At 41.6% G+C, this 20,479-nt stretch overlaps 1 long non-coding RNA gene across 1 annotated transcript; it reads right to left on the bottom strand.

The window, feature by feature from the left end:
- Window positions 1-6,756: 6,756 nt before the first annotated feature.
- On the bottom strand, window positions 6,757-8,094 carry LOC142295504 (uncharacterized). Its single transcript, XR_012751476.1, has 4 exons — window positions 7,808-8,094; window positions 7,615-7,719; window positions 7,276-7,474; window positions 6,757-7,098 (listed from the first exon to the last, which is right to left on the bottom strand). It is a non-coding gene; the product is annotated as an uncharacterized LOC142295504 (long non-coding RNA).
- Between the last annotated feature and the right edge of the window lie 12,385 nt (window positions 8,095-20,479).

The following is a 20,479-nucleotide window of genomic DNA, read 5'->3' as shown; positions in this document are numbered from 1 at the left end:
TTAGGAGATGTTCACTCGATGAGTATTCACTTGCAGACATTCCTGCACCAAATCTGCATCTTCTGGCAGAAATCTGCATCGAAATGGCATAAAAGTGCACACGGTTTTGGTGCATTCCTTTGCCTGGAGATGCAGATTTGGTGCAGAAATGTCTGCAACCAAATACTTAACATACGCACATCTCCTAATCCAGTAATCTGGCATTGATTTCAATGAGTTCACATGACGTCAGAGCTGGGATTCCCATAGTACTCCAGCTGTGACTTCAGGTGAACTGACCTCTGATGAACTCAATGAACTCACCTCAGGTTAACTCAATGAATTCACCTAAGGTGAAATCACTGAGTTAACTGCATCTCCTGGAAGAAAAACATACAAAAAACGTGATGCAGTTTTGATGTGTCTTTGATGCGCATTTCTGCCAGAAGATGCAAATTTGGTGCAGAAATGTCTGCAACCAAATACTCAACATGCGCACATCTCCCAATCCAGTAATCTGGCATTGAGTTCAATGAGTTCACCTGATGTAAGAGCTGGGATTCCCATAGTACCCCAGCTGTGACTTCAGGTGAACTGACCTCTGCTGAACTCAATGAACTCAGTGACCTCACCTCAGGTTAACTCAATGAATTCACATAAGGTGAGATCACTGAGTTGACTGCATCTCCTGGAAGAAAAACATACCAAAAACGTGATGCAGTTTTGATGTGTCTTTGATGCGTATTTCTGCCAGGAGATGCAGATTTGGTTCAGAGATTTCTGCAACAAAATACTTAATTTGTGCACATAGACTAATCTGGTTAGCCACAACTGAACTGAGTTTAATGAGTTAACATGAGGTGAGTTCACTGAGTTCCCTGTATCTTCTGGCAGAAAAATGCACCAAAAATGCATCACAACTACATTGCGTTTTTGATACATTTTTTGGCGGCGATACAGTGAATAAAGTGAACTCAAATCTGCTTAGTTAATTGGGTTCATCTGAGATCAGTTCACCTAAGGTCACAACTGCAGTACCATGAGAACCCTAGTTGTGACCTCAGTTGAAGTCATTGAACTCAATGCTGCATTACCAGATGTGCGCACATTCAGTATTTCGTTGCTGACATTTCTGTACCAAATCTGCATCTCCGGACAGAAAACCGCACTGACACCGCATGCGGTTTTGACATGGTTTCAGTGTGGTTTTCTGCCAGGAGATGCAGATCTGGTGCAGAAATATCAGCAACCAAATACTCAAAGTGCACACATCACCAAATCTGGTAATCCGCCATTGACTTCAATGAGTTCACCTGAGATGAGATCACTGACTTCAATTTGTTCACCTGAGGTGGGTCCACCAGAGGTATCAGCTGGGGTACCATGTGAACCCCAGCTGTACTATCAAGTGAGCTCACTAATGTCACCACTCACAGCTGCAGCTCCGTCAGTGTGCCCCTGATGCCACAGTGATCGGTCATGTTTTCTAATGTGATCGCGCACTGAGACCTAAGATGTCGTAAAGCCGCGATCGTGGTGGGATTTCATAGTGTGGATTACATCAGATTACATCAGTTAATTAATTGAAGAAAGGGTGTTTTTTGTTGGGTTTTTTTTTTAATAAAGAATTGTTTTCTGTGTTTTGTTTTTATTTCTTTTAACTTACAGGGTTAGTAATAGGGGGGCTCATATACCCATCACCATTACTAAATTATGGCTTAATGACAGCTGGGAATTTTTGACAGCTGTCCTCTTTTATCTTGACTGGGTATAAAAATTGGGGAGAACTTTACAATGCTTTTTTAAATTATTTATTTAAAATACTCAAATTATTAAATTATTTATTTAAATAATTTTAAAGAAATGCATGGTGTCCCTCGGATTTTGATACACAGACAAAAGAACACACACAGATAGAGGCTGCAGCCTCCAGCTGTCTGCCTTATCTGCACTGGGTATCTAAATACAGGGACCCTGTGCCATTTTTACCAATTATTTATTTTTACACTCCACTTTGGTAACCAGACTGATAGTGTGACTGCAGTCACAGACACTGTCATAAAGGGTGGTTGGGGTAAGCAGAATTGCAACTAATCACAGACACTGTTAGAAATAGTGGGCAGGGGAATTATTGCATATTCATAAGGATTAATGAGTGAACCTAGAAGCAGTGTTACAGCGGTGGGGAAACTCTGTAAGTGTAGCTTCTGCTTTAATGAGCACAAGTCATTTTTTTTTCCACTGTGCCTCCGAGTCACATTAATGCCAGTAGTAAAGATGGCTACAGCATTACTGTGATAGGCAAGCAATCCCCACATGTTTAGTGGCTGAAAATAAGGTGCCAAACATGCGGGGAGGGGACTCGAAACTTATGAGGGCAAAACCAAAATGTTTGTTGAGTAACGGATATCGCGAATACCATGCTATTTGTGCGAGTAACAAATAGTGGCAAGTATATTTGCTTATCACTAAATATGTCACTTGTTAATGGTAGTTGAGCAGACCTACTCCCCCAATGGGCTACTATGCAACTGAATCCGCTGCATATGTGGCCAATATGCCCCTAATTCGATCCTATTCTTTTCCAGGTCATTTGAGGCCAAGATACAGAGTTGAGTAGAGTTGAGTCTGTAGAATCAGAGTCCGATCTAAACAAGGTCACCTTGTCGATGGTGAATGGGCTTACATAACCTTACATTTTCTTTATGTATGGCAAAAGTTCATGTATGTATTAATTGCACAGTGTTTGTTGCCATAGTTGTATTAAAATTAAAAAAGGTCTGTTCATACCAGTCAGAGATTTGTGCAAGAACAGTAAAATATTTCCTGATATGCAATGTTAGTTAATGCAAGTTTATAATCTTCAAGATTATACAGCATATTATATCAATTGTGGTTTTACAACATTGGAGAAACATTTGTGTCTGTGGCCTCAATGGGAAAAATTTGATAGCACTTATTTCAATGCAAAAAAGAGCAAAGATGTATTAGAGTGTGCTGTTAAAGGTATAATTCTTATTGGCAAAATACTTAAGACAAAATGCTAGCTTTCAAAACACATTAGATGTCTTCGTCATGCCTGATGATTGAACATAATGGGACACATTTATCAATCCTGGGGTAAAACCAGCATTTTACAAAGTAAAAATGAGACATTTAATTTTAGAACAAAATGTTTCACATTCATCAAAATAGTGCATACTACATTATATGTTTAGCTTCTGTAAACTATAGCTTTGCAGCATATATTTTATATCAATCCTTCTTTAATAGATTTTTTTTTTATAGGTTAAGAGATGGTGTAAATCTTTGATAAATAGGGCTTAAATCACTTAGTAATATATAAATATGTCTCCTCCGGTGCATTACCTTTCACCGACTCATTCCAAAATGCTTTAAATACTTGTTCTGACAACCTAGCTCACCAAAACATAGAAACAAAGTTCTAAGAATATTGCCTTATGCTTTCCTTGAAAAAACTTGTAACAATCGAAGCCAGAATTTAACATTTAAAAATAATTTCCCCTGTGTGTACGTATGTTCCCTGCACACATAAATATTGCTTATGTGCTCTTTGTAGAGAATATCCACGCTGCGTCTATGAAACACAGGATAGAAATGAACGTGTGATGGAAACGAGAGTATATAAATGTAAAATAAAGAAATGTAATGTACTGTGACACAAGAATTGGAAACGCCTGAAAGCAAATGTTTAATTTTTAGAAATATATGCTTAAGGGTCTGTTAAAAAGCCATTAGAGTTCCAGATCAGAGAGATCGTCAATGGATATATAAAATGTCCCGCAGTAGAGCAGTAATTCCCCTTGTGATGAATATGCTTCTAGTTTTTAATTATTTACTTTTCAAATGGTTGACATTGCAGAAAGATATCATTAAAAACAAATGCACAGCAAAATCCATCTAAATCTGTATCTATCAAATGTCGTTTTGTAAAGATAACAGCTTCTAATGTCTGTAATATATTGCTCGCTCATTTTAATTATGTATTGCCGGAATTTTTTGAGCAATAGTAAAATAGAAAACCGAGCTCAGGCACAAAAGGGTGTGAACAAAACTTGAAAATGTGAAGTGAGTCTATGAAGCCTGGGATATTCTTAGCAGAAATCACAATTAGGGTTCACTCATATCTGCATATAAATAAAAAATCACATTGTACTCACACCAATGTTAAACAATGAGTCAGTGCTGATCTGAGAGTTTTCCTCAGCTGTTTTTGGCCTAAGGAAAAAAAATGCTGCTTATGAATGCATAAAATGTCAAAGAATCACCAATGTAAGTCAATGGGTGCGAGAAATAAAACGGACCTCACACAGACCATTCGTATGCCATATGATTTATACACCAAAAAGTCTCAGTGGGCCACATGCACACGCAGACACACACAAACACAGATGCGTACACATACAGGGATACGTACATATATACTGTATATTTGAAGAAAAATTCATAAAATGTATCTAAAAAGACAGATTGTAGATATATTCACAGTCATATATACTGACATACATATACATATACACATCATATATTCACACACAAAGACACATTAGAGATATTTCAATATGGGAAAGCAGGCAGCAGCCTCACTCACCTCCCCTGCTTATCTCCCATCTAGATCCTCCCGGGCATCTGGATGTGCAGGGCCCACTGCGTGATCAACCAGGGAGAAAAAAAGCTCATGCATAGGAGACGCGCAGACCCAAAAATAAATATATATATATATATATATATCACAGGGATCCTCAAAATGGTAAAGATTGATATAGAATTTTATTGAAACAATCAAGGTGACACATAAGACATACAATTAAAATCACTTAAAATACATATAAATAGAGAACCCCCACATCTCCAAGATGTAAATTATGGGGTACCGCCCTGTGTACATATGCAACAATGTATAAATCTGATCCCTAGAAAACCATATACTGGATCAATCCATAAATGTAATAACTCTTAACCATTAAGTCTATAACATAGGGACCACACCTGTGAGCTATACTGGTAGTGAGTCCAATGGGATAGCAGCTATCAATATATGACAGAACAAGAGCATGCAAATCATACAGTAATTACAATAACCAGGCATGAATCATGCAAAAAAGAAAGGAAAATCATAAAAACCCTTGTCCAGAGATCCCAAAGATGGCTCACAATCAGGTGCCCAAGTGAAAAGCTACATCAAGCTCCCAACCAGTGAAGGGCGCTACAGAAACAAGGAGGTACCCACAATAGGGAGGGATGTGGGGGACCCCACGCGTATCGCTGTGAACAGCTTCGTCAGGGGAGAGTGTATCCCTGATTGCAATTAGAACGGGTATTTATAGAGGATCACAGTCTTAATTAATTGTAAAGTAACAACTTAATTACATACCATGAGTGGTGTGCGTATTTGAGCGTGGCAGCCGGCTGTAAACATGGAAACCGGAAGTGGGAGAGGGGGTGGTTTTAAGACCCGGACCCAGCGTTATAGCTAGAAATATGTACCATGTATCTAGCCATATAATCATATAGTCATATAGTCATCCATGCTATATATCATATGTATAGAAAGCCGGTTTTCGCAGGAGAAAAATAACAGATAAATAAATACTTAAGGATCCCATGTCGGCTCCGCTGTGACCGGAAATGATGTTCCTCCTTTAGGTTACCATGGATGCAGAGAATGCTAAGGTCACCACGCATGTCAGAGCACCCGGCGCTCCAGCAAAGCTGGATGTCAGATGTTAAAGTGAAAACACCGGTCAGAGGAGAGATCTCCCATTAGTATCTGGTTACAAACAGCATCCAGGGAGGATGTGTCATACAGAAATCTGAAGACATGTAAAGTAGCAGATAAAATCCGCAGGATATATAAATAGGTCAACAAGAACTATATTATATTATAAGATAGATAAAACGGCGATAAGGAGGCATAGCTAAATGCTACACATATGCATGTACACATTTATGTTGAATGCCAGATTACAAAGAGAATATTTTTAACCCAATAGGGGTAAAGCACAGATGTACATAATATGCCCACCAAAAGGTGGCGAATCCCCATAAGATGGCCGCTATAGGTTAATTCCTGCTCAAAACATGTGTCACAAATATGAAAGTTCGAATCCCTCTTAAACCATCAAAACAGTTAGTACCACCCAGGTGGATTTATCCTGTATCAAAGTGCCCAAAGATTATTAGTCACAAATACATGCATGTAGAGCAAAAGAACACCCGCTGAGCTGAAAATAACTACTAGTACCACCAAAAGCGGATGTATCATGTACAATATCTGTACACCCAAGGTTGGGAAAAAAAAAAAAACAAAAAAAAAAAACAAAAAAACACAGGCATTATAAAAATATGGCTGTTGTGCACACCACTGAAAATTCGGCGGATTAACTATAAATTGGGGCGACTCAGTGGGTGCAATCATAAGTAGGAATTGGGGGTATGATGTTATATGACCACAAAGAGAAAGAAGAAATGAACCCATGAGAGGAACATAATCTGTATACAAAATGCAAACAAGATGCAAACAAAATGCTATCCGATTGGGAGCATGGAGAGATTTAGAGTAAATATTGAGTAGCACAAGAGGGCAACCAGATTGATGAGCCATCCTGGTATGGGATGAAACATATGTATACACACAATTATGTACAATTGGCCTCAAAAAAGTGACAGGCTATCCATATTGCTCCAAAATGGTGTATGTGGCACAAGGTCTCATTTGACCTAGCAAGAGCAAGAAATGAGTTTTAGGTTCCGGCCAAAGTGTTCCAAGACCCATATAGATTGTAACCCCACGGGACCAGCAGGGACATCTTCATCCAATAGTGTCCATGTAGGTACACAAGTAATTGGGCAGGATGTAGGTGCCGTCCGTATATCGTTTCCTTCAAGGTAGAGAGAATCATGCAGTGGTATAACCCCTCTCAGGTAAGATGACTTGGATGAGGTTCCAATGCTTTAAAGCCACAGATGAACGCCAAGGTTACCAACCACTTGTCTCTGTTTGTATCCGCCGATATAGCCAGAAAACCAAAGTGCAGGACACACACTCAATCCAGTCCAAAGGAAACAAGAGGGAGAGAACCATTCCTAGCGTTGTAACTGCGGATATAACCAAAAAAGAGATGGAGGAGAGGGTAAGAATCAAATACGAGACTACGTATTAGCCAAGAAAACCGGTATACAGTAGCTCTTCATTGAGCCCCGATGGTGTGAGAGATTTCAGGTTAAAAATCCATCTTGCCTCAATTTGTAATAAAGGTTTCAGGAGAGACCCACCTCTTCCATTCGTAGTTATCCTCTGGAGACCTACAAAACGTAGCCCACGACAAGAACCCTGATGGTATTGAAGGAAGTGCGCAGCTACCGAAGTGAGTGTTCGTCCCTTTTTCTGATCAGACCTGGCCAAGTTGATGGTCGACATGTGTTTCTGTGCCCTTTTCCGCAGTTCTTGGGATGTTTGTCCCACATAGACCTTCTGACAAGGGCAGATAATCGCATAAATTACATTAGAGGTCTTACAATTAACATATCCATTTAGTCTGTGTGGGACAGCGTCAAGGGGATTCTGAAAAACATCTCTGACGGGTTGCATAAAGGGACACACATTACACTCACCGCATGGGTAAGATCCCCGTAGTGTAATGCCTCTGTTCAATTTCGTCGTCGGTCTCCTAAAATGGCTCCTCGTCAATAGGTCTCTGAGTCTGGGCGCTCTCCTGGCTGTGACAAAGGGCACATCACTCACAAAGGATGCGGTCTGGCAGTCAGATCTAATGATCTTCCAATGTTCCCGCAGGATCCCTCTTACCTGTTGCCAGTGGCTGTTGTAGTCAGTTATCAATCGTAACGGTTGGTCCGCCACTGGTCCTTTTCGGATGAGCAGATCTTGTTGAGACTCATGCTTGGCCCTTTGAAAGGCTGAGGAGATAACTCCCCTGGGGTAACCCCTGTGTTTCAGCCGCTTAGTCAGATCGCAGGCCTGGCTCTGAAAATCTTCATCCGTGGAGCAGTTGCGGCGTACCCGTAAAAATTGTCCCACTGGTACTCCCCTTCTTGTGTGAAAAGGGTGGAAACTGTCATAGCGCAAGAGTCCGTTTGTGGCTGTCGGCTTGCGATATAAATTTGTGATGATGTGTCCATCTTCCAATCTAATGGTCAAATCCAAAAAGGATGCTGTGGAGGATGATAAATTAGAGGTCAAAAGGATGTTATGATTATTGATGTTAAGATCATTGAGGAAGTCGTGGCAACTTTCCTCTGTACCCGTCCACAAAAAGAATACATCATCGATGTACCTCCGCCAATGCAAAACATGCTCCCTGTAGTGGTGGGAAGGATACACGTAGGTATCCTCCCACCACCCCAAGAACAAGTTTGCATAAGCCGGCGCGCATCGCGCCCCCATCGCGACTCCTGCGACCTGTTTGAAAAAGACATTGTCGAATAGAAAATAGTTGTGTTCTAACACAAATTTACAAAGGTCAAGCAAAAAGGAATCGTGCATCCTGTCTGAATTCGACTGTTTCCCCAAAAAATATGTCAAGGCCCCAATGCCATCCTCATGTTTAATGTTTGAATACAGTGATTCAACATCGCACGTAACTATTAAAGTCTGAGGGGGTATCGTGACACTGAGACAAAAACGGATAAAGTCAGAGGAATCCTGTATATAGGATGGTAGCTGTAATACTAGGGGCTGAAGAAAAAAGTCAATGTATGTGCCCGCCCTCTCACACAGACTTCCAACGCTTGACACAATGGGGCGGCCAGGTGGTTTAGAGGCATGCTTGTGCACCTTAGGAAGCATATAAAATGTGGGTATAACAGGATGCTCCACCCACATATATTTGCGCTCCTGGTTATTGATAATGCCAAGGCCACAAGCACCATCAAGCAGGGTTTTTAATTTTTTATGGAACACCATGGTGGGATCAGATGGCATCCTGGTATAACACTTAGCGTTGTTCAGTTGTCTAAGGGCCTCCTCTAGATATAATGAGGTAGGCCACAGAACAATGTTGCCACCCTTGTCCGCCTCCTTGATGATGAAGGAGTTGTTCTCCTTTAACTGGTGCAAGGCTGTTTTTTCGGCAGGACTTAGGTTATTCTCCGTAATGACCCTGGTAGGTAATCTCATGATATCAGTCCTGACGAGGTCGAAAAAGGTTTTAACCGCAGGTACTAGGGAGAGTGGCGGTGTGACCAGAGACTTACATCTGTGTGGAAAGGTCCTCCGACCTGTAGTACCCTCATTTTCTTGGAGCAGATCAAGAAGGTCCTGGAAAACCTGTCTGTCCGTGTCCTGCAGATGATCCAGCATATCTGGTTTCTTGTGGATCACTCTGAGAACCAGATGTCTGCAAAACAGATATAAGTCTTTAATCAACGTGAATTTGTCCAACCTGTGCGTGGGTACAAATGTGAGCCCTTTTTGAAGTACAGAAACCTCCCCTGGTGTCAAAACATGATCAGAGAGGTTAATAATCTGCAATTGATCACCCTTGTCAGGCTCACCTGTATCTGATGGTTCTTGTTGATTGGTTCGTACCCGATCCAGTGTGTCCGCCACATCCATTAATTGCGTTTGTGTCGTTTGTAATGCTGGTAATTCACGCGGGTTTTTGGCCTGGTGACCCGCTTGGTTGGATCTCCTGCCCCTCCTGCCTCGTCTAGTCCTATGTCTGGCTCGCTGCTGGCTGAGGATAAAAAATCTTCACTCGTGTTGATATTATTCGCCATATTACCGGGCCGGGTTCTGCCATGGGTACCCTGAGTAAAAGATTTCCATCTGGAGTTGCCCCCATGTTTCCACTTATAAGCCTTATTAGCCTCGAAATCTGCCCTGTCTCTAGCCAGCTTGCTGCGCTTCCGTGCGATCAAATCCGACTCATATTTGTCTAGGGTATCTTTCATGGAGACTCGAAATGATTGTATCTGTTGTATAGTATCAAACTTATTTAATTTGTCCTCCATTTCCTTTATCTCTCTCTTGACGTTGGAAAATAGTTCCCTGTCATGCTCCAACAACATGTTAATGATTACATGGGAGCACCTCAATAGGCCCTGTTCCCATGTTTTTTGAAAATCACTACTGGGCTCCCATGCTGGGAATATTTGTACCCGTAACCCTCTAGGACAAATATTTGCCCCTAAGTATTCTTCCAGGCTTCGAATGTTCCAGTGTAATCGGATGCCTTTCTTGTGCAAAGCCAATAAATCATTGGAACATTTAGAAAAATCTGAATCAAAAGCTATCTCAGAATTCACAAGGAGGGGATTGTTGTTAAGCTGGGAGCGCCAACTCGCCTCCCGTGCCTCCCAGTCCATGATACACAACCTTCTGCCACAAGGTATTTATATATACAATATATGAAGTAACCAATAATTAATTATATTTGCGTGCTACCCAAAAGACAAGAACCCTGTAACAGGGACAAGTAATTTGAAATTGGAAAAACCTCGGGTGCACAGCCTATGGATCAATTAATGGGATGCTGCGTCCTGCATGAAAAGGATATATTCACAGTCATATATACTGACATACATATACATATACACATCATATATTCACACACAAAGACACATTAGAGATATTTCAATATGGGAAAGCAGGCAGCAGCCTCACTCACCTCCCCTGCTTATCTCCCATCTAGATCCTCCCGGGCATCTGGATGTGCAGGGCCCACTGCGTGATAACCGTCACTAACAGGCATGGCCGCTCATAGTGCACTGTGATGTGTCTGCTAGTAGCAATGTTGCCGGGCCGGCACTGCACCTTTAATTTGCTTTTTGTGCCGGCCTGGCAGCGTCACTGCTAGCAAATATGGCAGCACTGTGCAAACTGAAACTGCTGTGTACACATCACTGGAAGAGCTTGGGGCTACAGTATATACATGACAGGAGGGGCTGGGGGCCATAGCATATACATCACAGGGGAGGCTGGAGGCATAGACATCACTGAAGTCATAGACAGTACTGGCGGCATATGTTACTGGGTCACTGGGGGGCATACATATTTGTGGGGGACATAGACATCACAGGCAGAGCATAAATATTACTGAGGTGCAAACAAGTTACTGGCATTAGTGAGGGCATAGCATACACATACTGGGACCAGGGGAGTGCATACACATTACTGAGGCCACTGAGGGCATACACATTATGGGGATGCTGAGGGGCATACACATTACTGAGGCAAGTGAGGGGAATACACATTAATGAGACCACAGAGGGGTATACATATTACTAGGGTCACTGAGCGGCATACATATGTACCAGGTCGAGTGGGTGCATACACATTATTGGATTAGTGAGGGGCCTTCACATAACTGGTGCCAGTGGAGGCATACACAGTACTGGTGCCAGTGGGGGGCATACACATTACTGGGGGCATACACATACTGGGGCCAGTAGGGGACATACAAATTACTGTTGCATTTACATACTAGGGAATACTGGGGAGTATACACATACTGGGGTCTGGGGGCACACTCATACAGGGGGATGCTGGGGCCTAAAGTGGGCTTTACACGCTACAACAAATCTAATGATGTGTTGGCGGGGTCACGTCGTAAGTGACGCACATCTGGCATCGTTAGTGTTGTTGTAGCATGTGACAGCTACGTGCGATTGCGATTGAACGTAAAACCGTTCATCGCATACATATCGTTCATTTCCATAAAATTGCACATCGGGTTGTTTAATGTTCCTGAGGTAGCACACATCGCAGTGTGTGACACCCCTGGAACGATGAACAGATCTTACCTGAGTCCCGCGGCTCCCGCCGGCAATGTGGAAGGAAGGAGGTGGGCGGGATGTTTACGTCCCACTCATCTCCGCCCCTCCGCTTCTATTGGCCGGCTGCCACGTGACGTTGATGTGATGCCGAACGTCCCTCCCACTCCAGGAAGTGGATGTTCGCCACCCACATCGAGGTCGTATGGAAAGGTAAGTACGTGTGACAGCAATTAATCGTTTGTGCGACACGGTCAACAAATTGAACGTGTCGCACATATGATGGGAGTATTTCACATCGCATACAATATCGTATGCAGAATTGAAAGGTGTAAAGCAGGCTTAAGGGGCATACAGCTGAAGTCCGTCCTGCAATGCATGTGCACACAGCGTTCAGAAGTGAACACTACAGGTGTGAGCTCAGGGGGTTTAAAGTGTGGCTGCCAGCCTGAGCACTGTCTGTGGTCCCCAAAAAGTTGCCCAAGAGCTACAAGAAGGAAGGGGACCTGCTCCTGCCAACCGCGAGTGGGCTCACCCAGCTGTCCAGGGCTCTGTCACTTGCTCAAGTGTGCCAAGTGCTGATGCCTGCCCTGACTGTACGCAACAGGAGCTGAGAATTCGGCTCTGTTAGGGGACTTGAAAACAAGCTCTCTCTGGGCTTTTTTTTTTAAAAAAACTGTTCTGTGACAGTTTCTTTCCACTCTTGGCTGTGATGGTGAAATATGAAAACAGGGTTGGCAGGGTGTAATCTAATGTCGGTTGCCCCTTAAATGGAAACCATTTTAAGCACATGTCTTAACACCACTGACGATTGGTGCACATTTCTCCGTCCGTGTTTCCTTCTACTACTACTCCGCTTGGTCCACCTACTCCTCTTCTGCTCAATGTAACACCTGCACTACCAACCTCAGCTCAGCACAGCCATGGGGAAACAACAACAGGCTGTTCTGAGATTCAGCTATTTGGGTTTGAAATTCCCCACTGAGCTGGAGCTGTGGTGGACTTTTTTAAAATTGTTGCTCTGTGGGGCAACTTTGCCTCTCTTAACTGCGTGGGGTGTATCGAGAATACAGACTACGTAAAGGAAATTGTTAAACTTGTTGCTCTGTGGGGAAGTCTGGCAATCTTAACTGTGTGGGTGACCAGAGAATACAGACTTTGTATGGGTCCTTTTTTAAATTGTTGGTCTCCAGAGAATCTCTGAAGTCTATCTCTGTGGGGTCAGCGTTAAAATGTTTCGTTTCTTCATTTATTTTCTATGTAACCATAATTATTATGATGACAGAAGCCCGTTAAGTCATTTATCTATCCACATTTAGTATAACCTGTCAGTTATGGGAACCATAACCCTCAAGTTCTCACCAGTACAACAGTGGATCTTGATTTAGAAACAATGGATCTATCAAAGTCTACTCTTCCTAATATGACAGAAAACACAGCTTTAACACATCTGACTGGTAAATACTAGTGATAAACAAGTGTACTCAGCACTGCTCATTACTCGATTAAGCATTGAGGTGCTCAGGTACTCATAGAGCTTGGCCAAGTAACGTGCTCAGATATTTAATCCGTCAAACAATGACCACAATGCACAGGCTCGCTTTACTACCTGTTGTGTGCAGGCTCCCCATTGAGTTCCATTAGCAGTCTCTGAATGGCTCTACAGGGTAATAAAACAAAGTTCTCAGACATAATGTGACTAAAACAATTTCCCCCCAGAAATGCTCTCTTTATGGCTGGCTGTATTTGGCCGGAGACTTGAGCAGGCCAATCATTGACTTCTCATAATGCTCGTTACTCGTGTCGAGCTTCTCCGAGCGTCTGACCAGCATAAATCGATTAACGAGCATTCAAGCATTTTAGTGCTTGCCCATCAGTAGTAAAAAACAAATCCTTTGTATATATGGAAAGATACCTTGTAATTTTCTCCACGATATGAAGGAAAATATGGTTTCATACTGTATGTATAAGCTGCTTAAAATTCAGCTCTTTAGTATTATTTGGACTCTTTGTAAAAATATCTTATTAAAGAATTTGCTTAAGATGGTTCACTTTTCTTATTCTCTGAAATGTATTTTGCAAGAATAATTCTAAAGTCTTGTATTGACCAAGAATGGAATAAAGAACATCCCAGCAGCAGGCAAAAAGTCTACTTCTTACATAATTGAAAACATACGTAACATGAAGATGCACTAATGGTACATAATGTAAAAGAATGGATCCTAACAATTTAATGAAAATAGCAGATATCCAAACCATATACTAAAGATAACATGAAGCCTGAAAACATATTTATTACGAAGCACATGCTTTCTTTTACAGTGAGTCTATCATCTCCTAAACCACTTAACAGCCTAGAATGTTTCCTGTAGATAGACTTGAATGATTTTCTGTTTATGAAGTAATGTGACATTGTATTTTGTACACTATGTCATTGGCAACACTGTCCAATCAGTTTAGATGATCATCAGCTTAGATGTGTTCAATCAAAAAGATAAACACATACAAACATTCTCTGTCAAAATGAGCATGTGCATAAAACATGAACCATATAAAGACTGTAGCCACCTATATGCCTGAAACATCTAAATTATTAGGGGTACTTTACACGTTGCGACATCGCTACCACTATATCGTCAGGGTCACGTCGTTAGTGCCGCACATCCGGCGCCGGTAGCGACATCGCAACGTGTAAATCCTATATGGAACAATGAACGAGCACAGAAGTGTACAATCTCGCTGATCTGTGTAACGTCGTTCATTTCCATAATGTCGGGTCGACCGCAGGTACGATGTTGTTTGTCGCTCCTGCAGCTCCACACATCGCTGTGTGTAAACCCGCAGGAGCGATAAACATCTCCTTACCTGCGTCTCGATGGCAATGCAGAAGGGAGAAGGTGGGCGGGATGTTATGTCCCGCTCATCTCCGCCCCTCCGCTTCTATTGACCGGCCGATTAGTGACGTCGCGGTGACATCTCTGTGACGCCGAACGTACCTCCCCCTTGAAGGTGGGATTGTTCGGCAGTCACAGCGACGTCGCCGAGCAGGTATGTGCGTGTGACGCTGCCATAGCGATAATGTTCACTACGGCAGCAATCAACACATATCGCATGTGTGACGGGGGCGGGTACTATCGCGCTGGACATCGCTAGCTGATGCTAGCGATGTCGCAGCGTGTAAAGTACCCCTTAGTCCCCAAGTTCAGTGTCCAAAACAAAAATGGCATAGTATGATAGTAAATTAGAAGAGCGGCTGCATATCACACTAAAAACACCATGCCAAAATGGAGTTGGGATGTGGGAACATCATGGTGTGGGGCTGTTTTCAGCATATGGCACTGGCAAACAATATGGTTGATTGAAGGAAGGACGAATGGACAAATGTACAGAGACAAGCTTAATAAAAATCTGCTGCCATCTCCCAGGATAATGAAGATGAACAAGAGTGGACATTTGAGCAAGATAATGATTAGGGATGATCAAATACCTCAAATATTCGGTTTTGCGAATATCTGATGAATGGTCGCCGCTATGCGAATATTCGATGTGCAGTGTAAGTCTATGGGAAGGCCGAATAGTTCCGAATAGTTGTTATCAGGGTTCCCCATAGACTTACATTGCGCATCGAATATTCTCGAATAATCGAATAGCAGCCTACCTATTCAGCAAATATTCACTAAGCCGAATATTTGAGGTATTCGATCAGCCCTAATAATGATCCCAAACACACAGACAAGGAAATTCTCAATTGGTTTCAGAGAAAGAAAATAAAACTACTTGAATGGCCCAACCAATCACCTACCTAAATCCAATAGAAAATATATGGAAGGAATTAAACCTCAGAGTTCATAGAAGGAACTCACTGAATCTTCAGGATTTGAAGAGTGTTTGTGTGAAAGAATGGGCAAAAATCACATCTGACTTGAGCAATTTACCTATATCATTTTCTCATTATTACACATCACTCAATGTATGAACATCTATGGTTTGATTTCTTTGCTTGTGTGGATTGGATAGTTTGTTACCGATATCTGATGAGAATTTCATGTCAATAACATCTTTAGAAATATAGTTACTTAAAATATTTGTGAATATCTATTTCTCTCGCTTTATATCTTTTTATGATGGCAATATTTAATTTTCAAATCCCAATTTTCATTAAAAATTGGAGATTGAAATCTTTACAAATGCAAAATAGAAATGTTTACACCCACCCCTTGGGGAGTTTTTTTAGGCTCTAACTTCTTATACGTTCAGGACCAACACATGGACATTAGACAAAATGAATAAACTCCAACCATATCTTTTGTATTGAAGAATCTGATGAGCATGGGCAAAAGTCTATATGAAGAGATAAAGGCCGCTTTACACGCTGCGACATCGCTAGCCGATGCTAGCGATGTCGAGCGTGATAGCACCCGCCCCTATCGTACGGCCGATATGTGGTGATCGCTACGGCAGCGTCACATGCACATACCTGCTCTGCGACGTCGTTGTGACCGGCGAACCGCCTCCTTTCTAAGGGGGCGGTTCATTCAGCGTCACAGCGACGTCACTAAGCAGCTGCCCAATCAAAGCGGAGGGGCGGAGATGAGCGGGAAGAACATCCCGCCCACCTTCTTCCTTCCTCATTGCTGGCAGGACGCAGGTAAGGAAAGTTTCCTCAATCCTGCGGTGTCACACGTAGCAACGTGTGCTGCCGCAGAAACGAGGAACAAAATCGTTACTGCAGCAGCAACGATATTTGGGAAGAGGGGGACATGTCACCGATTAGCGATTTTGAATGTTTTTGCAACAATTCAAAATCGCTAAATTGCTAAAGCGGCTGGATGTGCGTTACAAATTCCGTGACCCCAACGAGATCGCTTTAGCGATCTCGTAGCGTGTAAAGCCACCTTGAGAGTAGTGTCAGCTGCTATATATAGATACATATATAGATACATTTATTGATATATATAGATGTATATATAGATATATAGATATTATTTATATATATTCTTGGACTTGCGCTTCCTATCTATTGAGGACGAGTTTACAGCAGTTTCCTTATCAACGGAGTCAATATAAGAATGACAGCTAATTCATATATATATATATATATATATATATATATATATATATATATATATATATATATATATCTTAAAAGTAAGTGCATCCCTCATATTATTGGAAATATATGTTCTCAAAGATATAATCAAAATTAAGTACACCCCTGAGTGAAAATGACCAAATTGTGCCCTAAGTGTCAATATTTTGTGTAGCCACTATTATTGTCAATCACTACCTTAACTCTCTTGGACATGGAGTTCACTAGAGCTTCTCAGGAGCCACTGTAATCCTCTTCCACTCATCCATGAGGACATCACAGAGCTGGTTGAAGTTAGAGACCTTGCGCTCCTCCTCCTTCTCTTTGAAGATGTCCCAGAGATGCTCAGTTTGATTTAGGTCTGGAGACATGCTTGGCCAGTACAGCTCTTTGCTCTCACTTTCTTTAGCAAAGCAATGGTCATCTTGGAGGTGTGTTTGAGGTCGTTAACATGTTGGAATACTGCCCTGCAGCACAAGTAGGGGGATAATGCTCTGCTTCAGTATGTCACAGTACATGTTGACATTAATGGTTCCCTCAATGAACTGTAGCTTCCCACAGCCAGCAGCACTCATGCAGCCCCACACCATGACACTCCCACCATCATGCTTGATTGTAGGCAAAACACACTTGCTTTGTACTCCTCATCTGGATGAAGCCACTTAAGTTTGACACCATGTAAACCAAATAGGTTTATCCAAGGACCTTTATTTCTTTGCTGTTATTTTACGCTTCACTTTCATTTTTTATTTGTCCCATTGTCCATTTCATGTTTAGAAGTTTGTGGTGATGCATTTACAATGACTTATGACTATTATATTTGTTTTCTTACAGCCTACTAGGGTAGCAGTGATCACTTATTATCTTAGTACACCCATCCCATTGAGTGCTTTGTAATTTTAAGTTTTGTGCTGTCAATTATCTGTCTTTTTGATACCATAGTGATAAGCAAGCATAAAATGCTCGAGAGCTCATTACTCATTTCGAGCAGATCGGATGCTCAGACGGACTCGATTTGAGTAACAAGTATAATTGAAGTAATGGGGAAACTTGAGCATTTTTATCAGGCATGACTATTGCTGAAATTCATGATAACAGCACTCACATGGAATGGCAACAGCATGGTGAAGATGCCTGGATGCATTTTGACTCCCAGGTCACCGCTGGGAACAATGTTGTCATAGTATTCCGCCACTTTTACGAACTGACAATAGAACACAAAAAAAACGAAGCTAAAATGGATTTTTCTGAAAAAAAAAAATGTTAAGAAACATTCTTTCCTGGATAATGAGTTGTATATAAGGCAAAATAAAAAGAGAAGAAAAAAACTCTGCCTCTTCCACTCCTTAGGCGATGTTCACATGTATCAATTTTGCTGCATTTTTGTACTTTCCCACTGGTTTCAATGATTAAAAAATGATGAAAAAATGCTGCAAAATTGCTAAAAGAATTAATGTGCTGCTTCTTTTATAAATGCAACAGTTTTCCATTTCAGTAAGTGGAAAAAACAATTGTTTACATGAGATATATAAAACCTCATCGCTTTTTCTCGTACAGTAACAATCAGCTTTTAATATGCATGAAACTCATTATAAAGGCTGCAAAAATGCAACATGTAAACTAATACTTAATAGCTGGGCCATCTCTCATGATATTTCATTATCGCATATGAATACAGTGGAAGACATAGTATAGGGGTAAACAAAACTACACCCATCGGTAGTCATCAGTAAATGTAATTTTAACATTTTCCTACCTTATCTAGGCATGTGGTGTGTGATATGGTCAGACACATCCTGTTCTATTTATGAATGAGGGACTCTAAACCTCACAAAGCCTATGAGGAGAATGCAATAACTACCAAAAATTAAAAGAACTAGGGACTCTGATACCCCCAGTATTAGACATAAAGGAGGGCCTCATACAGTTTTTGTTAAAATTGTTAGGAAAAGGGACTCCTAGACTGAAATAATAGGGAGATACTCCAGCTCACCCTTCCTCACTCCTGAATCCACCACCGACGCACGGAAAACTCCCTGACCCGGGCGGAAACAACAAATCCAAAGGAGGCATCCAGCATCTCAAGGAGAATAGAGAGGGTTTAAAAAAAATTGCAAACTTTATTATATCCATTAAAATGTCCAAAACCCAACACACGGGAGGCACATAGGAACAGGACAGAGGATTTTTCCTACGCGTTTCAACCTATTAAGGTCTTAATCATGGAATTATTATTATTATTATTATTTATTATTATAGCGCCATTTATTCCATGGCGCTTTACAAGTGAAAGGGTATACGTACAACAATCATTAACAGTACATAACAGACTGGTACAGGAGGAGAGAGGACCCTGCCCGCGAGGGCTCAAAGTCTGCAGGGAATGGGTGATGGTACAATAGGTGAGCTGGTTGCGCAGTGGTGTACTGGACTGAGGGCTATTGTAGGTTGTAGGCTTGTTGGAAGAGGTGGGTCTTGAGGTTCCTCTTGAAGCTTTCCACGGTAGGGGAGAGTCTGATGTGCTGAGGTAGAGTGTTCCAGAGTATGGGGGATGCACGGGAGAAATCTTGTACACGATTGTGGGAAGAGGAGATAAGGGAGGAGCAGAGAAGGAGATCTTGTGAGGATCTGAGGTTGCGTGCAGGTAGGTACCGGGAGACTAGGTCACAGATGTAGGGAGGAGACAGGTTGTGCAGGTTGTGGATTTTCCATGATTAACACCTTAATAGGTTGAAACGTGTAGGAAAAATCCTCTGTCCTGTTCCTATATGCCTCCAGTGTGTTGGGTTTTGGACATTTTAATAGATATAATAAAGTTTACATTTTTTTAAACGCTCTCCATTCTCCTTGAGACGCTAGATTCCTCCTTTGGACTCCTAGAGTGGTACACTATATGCACTAAGTGCAAGGGCTACCAAACATTTGAAGGAGGGATTGCACTACACCCTGAAAGACACATAGAGGAGGGCCTTGGAAAACCCTTTCCCATTATGAAGGAGTGGAATCCCAAGACTGCTAAATTATATGCACTATATGCAAGGGCTGCCAAAATAAGAAGATTGCACTCCAATAAACCATGAAAGAATCATAGAGGAAGGCCTCTCCATCTTCTCCATTGCCTGTCAATGCGAATATCTGACTTCACTAAGTTTCCCTTGCACACATTGACTTGTATGCTGCTTAATGGCATGAGAAATAAATTGCTGATCTTCTCTGCTTCATTTATTAACATTGTTCCTAGATTAAAATAAGATTTAAATGCTAATGTGAGTGAGCCCTAACATCGTCTGAAACATCACAGAGAAAAAAGTGCCTCAAAAATCAGATCAAAACAGTGTTTAAAACTATATGTTCTCAGTAAACCACACAAAAAACAATATGTCTTATACAAATGATTTTTACAATGTCCTAAACAAGTTATTTTTTTAGCCACAAAAATGCATGTAGATAAGCTCTGTGTGAACATATGCTCACACTGGTTTATGAAAGACCATAGGAAGTTAAAAAAAATTGCAACCAGAGGTCATTGTCCCAAGTAACCCTGTATTTTACATAATATTCCTGAAAAAAAAAATATCTGCCTACCATATGCTAACAGTTGTATGAATCCCTGGGATGGTATATCAGTGCTACATTTTGATCCGATTCATAAAAGCT

Source organism: Anomaloglossus baeobatrachus, chromosome 3 (assembly GCF_048569485.1).
Source record: "Anomaloglossus baeobatrachus isolate aAnoBae1 chromosome 3, aAnoBae1.hap1, whole genome shotgun sequence".
NCBI classification, from domain to species: domain Eukaryota; kingdom Metazoa; phylum Chordata; class Amphibia; order Anura; family Aromobatidae; genus Anomaloglossus; species Anomaloglossus baeobatrachus.
This window is presented reverse-complemented; position numbering and strand designations above follow the sequence as displayed.